Here is a 10,810-nt window from a genome sequence, read left to right on the forward strand (position 1 = left end):
CCTCTCTGAGTTCTAACTGCCCATGGCTGGGTAGTTCAAAGTCTTATACGCTCACTAATCAGATTTCAATACACCTTCCATTTCAAATACATCCACCAATGGGAACAGGCAAATGCAGCTTTCGTCATGGTTATTAGCACAACAATAAAGCCTTTTGTTTTATTTTGTATTCACTTCAGATTGCTTGGAGTAGGAAATCTGGAACCTCTATTTACATTTGAAGGTATTGCTTGCCAAACTGCTTCTCCCAAGTTTATTACTCTTCTACCTGTATATTTACTGTTGCAACTAGGTATTCTGCATTCATTTCTTTCTGTTCTCAAAAACAATCACTATTTTGTTTATTATCCCATTTTTTTCTCCATGTTATCTATTCTTTACTGTTCAATGTTGCCTATATAGCTGGATGTTGAGAGAGAAGAGCCTGAGTTAAATCACCATGCAGTTTACCTTAACTCTCTTCAATGGAAATATCTGTCTTCCAGAATTCTGAATTGGCAACAAATTTAAATAAAAATTACCATACTTTCTTGGTGAAATTGAGTAAGTCTTTGACTACACACTTTACTGACCTGCAGATGAAGGTAGCTTTTGAATAATAGGGAACAAAGTAATCTTTTTCTTTACTGACCAAGAATATTTTGAAACAATGCAATAGGTAAACATGATATAACCACCAGTTGTACTCAGAATTATTGTCTTATATGATGTGAAATTTGTTATTTTGTAGCAGCAGTAGAGTTACTATTATTATAATTTTAAATTATTATAAATTACAAACTAAATAAATTGTGCTTAAAAGAGGGATAATAGAATAATGTTCACAGCTTAGTAGATAATTCAGAAATCTGATGGTGGAGGGGAAGGAGTTGCATCTGTATAGTCGAGTGTGGGCCTTCAGGCTCCTGTACCTCCTCCCTGATGGTAGTAACAAGAAGAGGACATGTCCCAGATGACGAGGGTCCTTAATGATGGATGTCAGCTTCTTGAGGCACCTCTCAATGGTGGGAAGGGTTCTGCCTATGATGGAGCTGGCAGAGCTGGCTGCAGCCTCCTGTGGTCTCTGCTAGCCGGGGATATGGGCCATTGGAGATCACTCAGCTGAGACCCAGTGGAGACTAGCGGCCAGCACGACAGCCAACCAATCAGAACAACGAGTTGGATTAATATAAACGCAAGCACTGGACAGAAACAACACTCGATTGCGCACTGATGATGTCACCTCAACTGGTGACAAAATACTTGCGACCTAGCCTCCAGGCTCAGCACAACCCTACAAACATAAAGAACCATTAAATCCTGCTCTTTGCCTCAGTTTTCTAAGATCATCTTCTGTTCTAGAGTTTACTCTATGTAGCAAGATGAAACATGGACACCAAGGAAGGATGTTCTGTAGGTAGTGTACTTAAGAAAGATGATGCTGCAATATCGTTCATATTAAGGATCTACAAATCTTTCGATGCCAGTTTACATGATCTGAAAGCCAAAACCAGCACAAATTTTAATAACATTAAGCCCTTTATCTTGAAAATTTTAAATAAGAACAAGTGAGCGTCTGGACCACTTGCTAATTGGGGATATGCTGACAATGTCTATGCCTTCTTTTGACATGAATAAAGCTCTCAGAAATAGGTGTGCTTAATTCTGAGATTGATTCAGCCATGACCTGCTCAAAGTCTGCAGCACAAAATTTTTAACTGGCAGCCAGTCAAAGCCAATAAAAAATTAGAACAAGGTCAGAAATTCTTTACCATCTGTTCTTTACAAGATTCTGTCCAACGTTATCACTGACCAATTCGAATCTGCTCTGAGACAGATCAGACCAAACAGGAAAATCAATTATAGACTTATGCTATTCAGGCATACAACTTATGATGAGGGTGTGATCATTTGCTTCATCGCTTTGATCATAAGTACCTAGCTAGAGTATGGCATTAGCTCATGATGGACTTATTCTTCAAAAATAAATGTTTGAAGAGGGAATCTGCAATTGGATACAATGGTCCAGATTCTCAGACAATCCAGATTAATGGGTCAGAAACAGACAACTTCCCAATTAAATATGGAGTTATGCAAGGCTACCCTTGTTCTTCTCTCTTAGTAGTGTGTTTCATGAAATGTGTTTACCAAATCCAACAGGAAGGATCTCAGATATGTGAAGCACTCAGTCTCAAAGCCTCCTTATGTGGGTATCATCACTATCTCTTTTTTGGATATATCAGAGAACTAAATATAACACCAAGTGTGACTCAGGGAAAACCCTGAAGATGATTGAAGGCATTCTCATGTTTTTTGGGGATGGTTCAGGCAAGGTGCACTGGTGATAGATATATCAGAATCACAGATTTATTATCACTTACATATATTGTGAAATTTGTTGTTTTGCAGTAACAGTACATTACAAAACATAAAAATTACAATCAGTTATAAAAATAAATAGTGTAAAGGTCCTGTTCATGGACCATTCAGAACTCTGATGGTGGAGGGAAAGAGCTGTGTAAAATGTTGAGTATGGATATTCAGGTTCCTGTACCTCCTCCCAATGGTACTAGTATGAAAAGGGCATATCCAGAATACTGAGGGTCCTTAATGATGGGTGCCACCTTTTTGAAGCACCAACTTCTGAAGATGTCCTCAGGAGGGCTGTGCCCATGAGGGAACTAACTGAGTATGCAAACTCCTACAGCCTAGTGCAATCCTGTGCACCTGGGGGCTCCATACTAAGCTGTGATGTAACCAGTCAGAATGCTCTACACAGTATATCTGTAGAAATTTCCAAGAATCTTTGGTGACATACTAAACCTTCTCAAACTTCTAATGAAGTAGAGCCATTGCATCAATGTGTTTGGCCAGAATAAATCAAATCAAATCAAATCAAGTTTAATTATCATTCAAACCATACATGGATACAGTTAAACAAGACAGTTTCCTCTGGGGCCAAGGTGCTTAACATACATTCAAATTAGCGAGAGAGAAAAAAAACACTCATCGTTAAGCAAGAAACACACATATATAGTCCAAGACCCTGAGTGACATGCAAATTAATGGTACAACTCTTGGCAATCCAGCCTGTCGTTCCACTGTCAAACACCGGAGGGTAGCACCGATGGGAGAGGCCAGCCTGCATGGACATCATGCTACACCGCCTCCGTTGACTACTCACCTGGACTGTAGCAGCAGGCAAGCCCACGGCTAGAAACCTAGTCCTCGCTACAACCAAGGCCACGCTGCTGCCTCGTCACCTGTCTCACCACCAAAAAAGGGAAACAGGCCTGTGGTATCTTACATTATAAATATCCAACAAGGTCTTGCAATTGTAAGCACAATGCCCAAGACTGTCACAGTTACACTGCACGCTGGTTTTGCGCACCAACTCTAATGCCTTCGAGTAGCAGGTGGCAATGCAGTCCGCACCTAGGTCAGCTCCTCTGAACCCTCTCTGGCCCATCCACCGGCTTCTCCTTCTCCAACTCAGTCGTCGGCTTCTCCTTCTCCAACCCGTCCACTGGCTTCTCCTTCAACCTGTCCACTCACTTCTCCTTCTCCAACCCAATCGCCAACTTCTCCTTCTCTAACCCAATCGCCGACTTCTCCTCCTCCAACCCAATCACCAGCTTCTCCTTCTCCAACCTAATCACTGACTTCTCCTTCTCCAACCCGTCCACTGGCTCCTCCTTCTCCAAGCTAATCGCCGACTTCTCCTTCTCCAACCCAATCACCAGCTTCTCCTTCTCCAACCCAATCGCCGACTTCTCCTTCTCCAACCCGTCCACCGGCTTCTCCTTCTCCAACCCATCCACCGGCTTCTCCTTCTCCAACCCAATCACCGGCCTCTCCTTCTCCAACCCGTCCACTGGCTTCTCCTTCTCCAACCCATCCACTGGCTTCTCCTTCTCCAACTCATCCACTGGCTTCTCCTTCTCCAACCCATCCACTGGCTTCTCCTTCTCCAACCCATCCACCAGCTTCTCCTTCGCCGACCCAATTGCCAGCTTCTCCTTCTCTGAGCCAAGCTCCAGCTTCTCCTTCTCAGACCCGCCCACCCCGGCCAACTGCCCTAAACAATGAGCAGATTACTGATGCGGTTAACTTGCTGTAATTTCTTGAAGACCAGTGTATTCTTAAGATTGTGAAAAACACATTTTAAAAAGAAAAGTGCACATTTGATTGGTCCCCAAGAGGCTGCGTTCGAACGTGCTGCCATCTCATCTGAAGTCCTCAGAGATGTCAAAACCCAAGATCTTGAAGTTGCTCACCTTTCCACTACTGAAACCCTCAATGAGGACTGATGTGTGTTCTCCCAACTTCGCTTTCTGAAGTCCACAATCATTTCCTTAATCTTGCTGACAATGAGTGCAAGGTTGCTATGACACAATTCAACCAGCCCATCTATCTCACTCCTGTTTGTCATCTCATCACCATCTGAGATTCTGCCAGCTACAATGTCGTCAGTGAATCTATAGATGGTATTTGAACATAGCTACATAGTGATAGAGAGAGTAGAGCAGTGGGCTGAGTACAGATCCTTGAGGTGGACCTGTGTTGATTGTCAGCGAGGAGATATTGTTACCGACCCTCCTGATAAATTAGTTGAGAATCCAGTTGCAGAGGTGGATACAGAGGCCCAGGCTTTAAGGTATGAGATTAGTACAGAGAGGATGGTGCCTTTGAATGCTGATCAGTAATCAGTAAACGACAACCGAAAAAATATTTTTATGTAGTCTATGTGCTCCAACCACTGAGATTGCATCTGCCGTAGAAATGTTGTGTAGTCAGCATATTGCATCAGGTCCAGGTTCTTGCACAAGCATGAATTAATTCTAGCCATGATCAAACTTCCATAGCACTTCATCACAGTAAAGTACAGTGAAGATACCAGCATTATTCTGGATATTGTACACAATTTGACTTAGACTCATCCAGCAAAGCATTCTATTATACATTCAACAGATGGAAAGTTACTGATGATGGTTTACACATGAGATTGCTAACATTATTCATTTAAAACAACTTCAATTTCAATTCTTCAATACTGAAAACAGCTGAAGGGTTCACTGCTTAAACACTACATTATTCATCAAACAATATAAACTTTGGGAACGCACAGAGCAAAATTGTGTTACATCATTCATAATAATTAGAACTATTGAATTTTAAATATTCAAATTGTGACTTATTCTTTCTAAGGGAGAAATCAATCTGATGGTCATTATTAGAACGTGCCTTAGTACCATTATTAGTCAGATTCATCATCATATATTCACACAGCAATTGAAACAAATGTCTGGAGTGCATTTAACAGCCAATAAAAGCTTATGCATTTAGTGCTAGGGATCACTGATGGACTTCTCTATTTCACATTACCTGGATGTAAAATTGTGCTTCTTCTGGCTGCCATATGAGAGTGAGCATCATAAGCAGCAGCTACCTTTTTGCATAAGCCCAAGGGGCTGGACAACTTTTCTCTCAATGTGAGTTGGTAATTATCTGCTATGGGCTGCGTCCTCCTAAGTTTGCTGTACAATCTAGCATCTCCACAGTGCTATTTGCTCCATATGCCAAGTTCTGAAATGATGTTCCCTGTAGCTTTTTTGCTCTGAGGCTGCAGTTTGCTTCCATTTCAACATGAGGCACTGGTTTGTCAAGAATTACCTCAGAAATCCAAATGCTTTGAATGAGGGAAACAGAAAGCCATCAATCTTCATACTGTTGTAATAAACTTAATTGTTGTCTGCAATGTGTTAAACTTGTCCCTAGTGTTTTTAAGCAAGGACTAGGTATAATATTCATTTTTCATTTTATCATGAGATTATCATTTCACTCTCTTTGAGTCAGTATAGTATTTCTCATTTCTTTTGGGCTAGCATGAGGGCCAAAGAACTCATGGAAGCATATCTTCTCTCCTTTCTTTGTTGCCCTCATAAATCACCAATTTACACCAACTTAAGCATCTGAGCTAGTGTTTTACAACGAGAGCAACACAGGATGCAATCAACAATACCATCACCCTCAAATAATGAAGATTATTTTTTCTCCCTCCAACATCTTGCAGGCCATCTTTCCTGTCTTAAGTTCTGTGATAGACATATAGATAAAACAGAAATTAATTAAGAATGGAGAGGAGATAAATTCAGGAGCATTCAATTAGGTTAGTGAGAGAGTGAGGGGAGGGGAGAGCAGGAGTGAAGTGCAAGTGAGAGTGTTGTGAGAAAGAGAGGGGAGAGAGAGAGTGTGTGTGTGTGTGTGAGAGAGAGAGAGAGAGTGAGTGAGAGAGAGAGAGAGTGTATGTGTGTGGGGGGTAAGGGGTCAGAAGGGGAGAGAGAATCTTTGAAACATGGTGCAGAATGAGGTATAAAAGGGATGAGCACTTTATGGTACACATGATGCCCAGGAGTCAAAAACATTTACTTACCTTCAGATTATTAATATGTTACAAAAGCTGTTCTACGATGCAATGATGTGCAGCCTCCTTCTGATTCTGAAGACATTTCTTGATGAGATTCCTATGGTGCAAATCTATAGATTTGACCTGACAGTTAAGAACTTTTCTGCTTTCTTATATGGGTACCTGTTTTTGAAATCACAATTCTCTCACGTTCTCTAGGTACTTCTCCTGTTCTTTTTAGCTAACATAGAACTTTAAGGTCTGATGAGGTAAATTGCAACCTCCACTGGTGATGTAATGCAGCTTAAAATCACTTATAAATGAGTCAGCTACATAATTTCCAAGCAATTTTGATAGCAACATGTTTTATTTTCCAACTTTAATGCAGAACAATATGCTTCACATTGCTCTGAACTCTTGAGAAGTTAGATGTTCCACTTCAGCAACACAAGAGTGTTGAAGATGACTATGTGAGCTTTCAGTACATACTACAAGCTAAAAGGTTCTCACCCTGAAACTGAGTTGAATGATTCATATAATTTCAGTTAAATAGTTATGCATGTAATAATTAACAGGAAATTGCTTTAAATCTCAGCATGGTTCTGAGATTATTTTCAAAATGTGAGCATTCAGGAGTACAGTACAGTCATGGAAGTATCTCTGTTCCTGCTGGCTCCACTGGCACAATTAGAGCTTTTTTCAGCAAAGCCAATCCCAACATGGATTGAATCTTTACCATGTAATTATCTTGGAAAATCCAAAAATACAGTATATTACACCCAGTACTGGGTTGCCCAGCTTTCACTGCCTATTACTTCCAATATCAGACCAAATTGTAGCTATAATTGAGATCAATTTTCTCTATTCTTAATTGAAATTAAAATGATTTCTCTCAATCGTTTGCAATACACAGTACTTTAAAGGACAAAGTAACACATACAAAATGCTGGAGGAACTCAGTAGATGCCACAGCGTCTATGGAAGGGAATAGGCAGTTCGTATTTCAGGCCAAGACCCTTCATAAGGACTTTAAAGTACAGTGAGTCAGTCAGTACCTTTATAAAGCAAAGGTTAACAATTCATCCCAGTCGCATATCACCACTGTGCTCTAACTCAATCCAGCAATTAAGTTCTATGACCACTTTCCATTTCTCTGAAGCCAGTTCTTCAGTACTTCAGCACATGAAGATCAAGAGCTCAAACCCAGTACAAAATTTATGCTTTTCTAGGCAGCAATGACCTCAACCCTTCCATATGCCTCACCAATATAGAGTATTTAAAGTATTTATACAAGGGACCCGAAAGCACTTGGGTAGACTTATTGATATTTCCAAAATCCTCTAAATCAACCTTCAAATTAAAGAAAAAAAAATACAGGTGGATTTGCAGAATTTTGAAAATATCAGTAAGACTTGAAAAAAATGTCACATCCTCACTGATGAATTAAAATATTGACACTGAGAACCTTGTTTCTATATCAGGAGCACAAGGAACCCCTGTGAAATCTACAAAAGCAGTCTCATATTACCAACCCATCCACTCCAAAAAACACCTTCTGCCTTACAGTACGTGTCACACTGGCCTTATCAGCTGCCTCAAAAGGCTTAAACTAGAGCAGAATTAAATCATACTTAAGGAATTGTCTAAGAAGACAATAACAAAGCAAAGGCATGGGAATTGCAATGGCATTAAACATTCCATGTACTTTTAATTAAAAACTTGCCGTTTCATTTCAGGCTTTGTGATTAATCCTTTTATATTAGCAAAATGCACTTTATCAATGAGAATACTTTTTAATATAATTGATATTAATTTATGGATGCTTAAAGTAGTTTTCTTCCCCAAATAATTTTGCACTGTTGTTCTGCTCTGTTACAAAATGAATACTAAAGCAAACATTAAATTCTCTCCCTCAAATCCTGCAATCTTCTACAATGTTAAATGCTGAGATATACTGTTACATGGCACTAATATAAGAATATCTAATTTATTTTCATTCGGAAATGCGAGGATTGATTAGAGAAAGACATCACAGTTTTCCTCATGGGATATCATGTCTTGCGAATTCAATTAGGTTTTTCAGGAGGTGACCTAGAGGATTGAAGTGGGCAGGGCAAAGGTGTGGACTTCAGCAAGGTCTTTTAAGAGATCTGCATAGTAGACTAGTCTAGAAGGTTAGAATATATAGGATTCAGGGTCAGATAGCACTGATCTGGATACAACATTGGGTGGTTGAGAGTTGCTTTTCAAATTGGAGACATATAATTAATGATGTGCTGCAGGGAACGTCCAGAGACTTCTGTTGTTCATTATATTGTTGTTAATGATTTGGAAGACAATGTGGATTGCATGATTAGTAAGTTTGCAGATGGACCAAAATTGCTGGTATAGTGGACAGTGAAGTTAACAACAAGATCTAGATCAACCAGGAAAGTGGGCAAGGGAATGACCGAGTGATAAGTTTGAAGTTAAACAAGACAAGGAACGACACATTGAATGGCAATGTCCTGGGGAACATTAATTAACAGAGTGACCTTGGGATACAAGTACAAAGTTTCCCAAAAATTGGCAAAACTGCTAGAGTGGTTAAAAAAAAGGCATATGATAGATCTGCCTTCATTTGCCTAGGCACTGGGTATAGAATTTGGAACATCACGTTACAGTTGTAGGAACCATTGGTTAAGCCACACTTGAAGTCTTGTTTGCGGTTCTGGTCACCAAGCAATAAGGATAAAGTTAAGTAAGGGAGGGTGCTGAAAGGATTCACAGGAATGTGGCCCAAATTGGAGGGCTTGACTTCCAGGGAAAGATGAATTAGGCTAGGACTGTTTTCTCTGGAGCAGAGGCTGAAGGATAACCTCACAGTCTTTCTCCCAGGGTAGAAGAGTCTAAATCTAGTGGACAGAGGTTTAAGTTGTCACAGGAAACACTGAAAGGGGATCATGCGGGGTGTGGGGAGGGGAGAGGTTCACAGAGTGGTGGGTTTATGCAATGTGCTGCCAAAGAAGGTTATAGAGGCAGGTACAATTACAAAGGTTATGGATAGGAAATGTTTTGAAGGATATGGATAGGGATCTTGATTGGCCTGGATGTGCTGGCCCAAATTATGTATAATTCAATGCAATTATGAAATTGTATGAAATTGATGACCAGGTTTTATTATATACATAGAAATTATGTGACATATACAACTGCAATTTTACTAACCATCTCAACAAAATAAATAGTTTAATAAATTATCTGAATGAAAGACAATAACTTCTACATACATAGACTTGAATCACAGAATCATAAATTTACCTGTCAGGCTTCTGTTCACAATAGAATTAAATACAGAATTAGCACATTCCACTTTTCAAACCATCAGTTAAGTTTACTCCAGGGAATTCAATACTCAGTATTAAGAAAGTGCACCAAAGCCTAAGAACTAGTTTGCTCACCTCAAATGATGTTTCAAGGGGGACAGAATTGTTTCTGACAATTCTGACCCCTGTCTCGGAGGCTGACGTCAGAACATCTTTCAAGAGGGTGAACCCTCGCAAGGCATCAGACTCTGATGGTGTACTTGGTAGGGCACTGAAAATCTGTGTCAGCCAACCAGCGGCAGTGTTCATGGACATCTTCAATCTCTCACAACTCTCACACGCATGTTTAGCCCACTGCATTAGTCTTTTTACATCCACGACCGTGTGGCTAGGCACAGCTCAAATGCCATCTATAAATTTACTGTTAGACACAACTATTGTTGGCAGAATTTCTGACAGTGATGAGGAGGCGTACAAGAGTGAGATAAATCAGCTGATTGAGTGATGTCGCTACAACAACCTTTCAGTCAATCTCATTAAGACCAAGGAATTAATAATGGACTTTAGGGAGGAGAAGTCAAGAGAACACACACCAGTTCTCATTGAGGAATCAGCAGTAGAAAAGTCTGCAGTTTCAAGCTCCTAAATATCAACATCTCTGAAGACCTATCCTGGGCCCAACATATTGAAGCAATTACAAAGAAGGCATGAGTTTGAGACTTGGCTTCTCACCAAAAGCTAATTTATACATATGTACTGCTGAGAGCATTCTGACTGGTTGGTATAGAGGGACCACTGCAAAGGATCGGAAAAAGCAGCCAAAAGTTGTAAACACAGCCAGCTCCATCATGGGCACTAGCTTCACTAGCACTGAGGACACCTTCAAAAGATGATGCCCCAAAAAGGCAGCATCCACCATTACCCAGCACATGCCCTCTCCTCATTGCTACCATCAAAGAGGAGGCAAAGGAGTCTGAAGACACACACAACATTTCAGGAACAGCTTCTTTCTTTCCATTATCAGATTTCTAAATGGACAATGAACCAATGTACATTACCTCTAATTTTCTTTTGCTCCCTTTTCACTCTACTTATATAATTTTATACAGTTTTTATTGTA

Source organism: Mobula birostris, chromosome 4 (genome assembly GCF_030028105.1).
Source record: "Mobula birostris isolate sMobBir1 chromosome 4, sMobBir1.hap1, whole genome shotgun sequence".
Taxonomy (NCBI): domain Eukaryota; kingdom Metazoa; phylum Chordata; class Chondrichthyes; order Myliobatiformes; family Myliobatidae; genus Mobula; species Mobula birostris.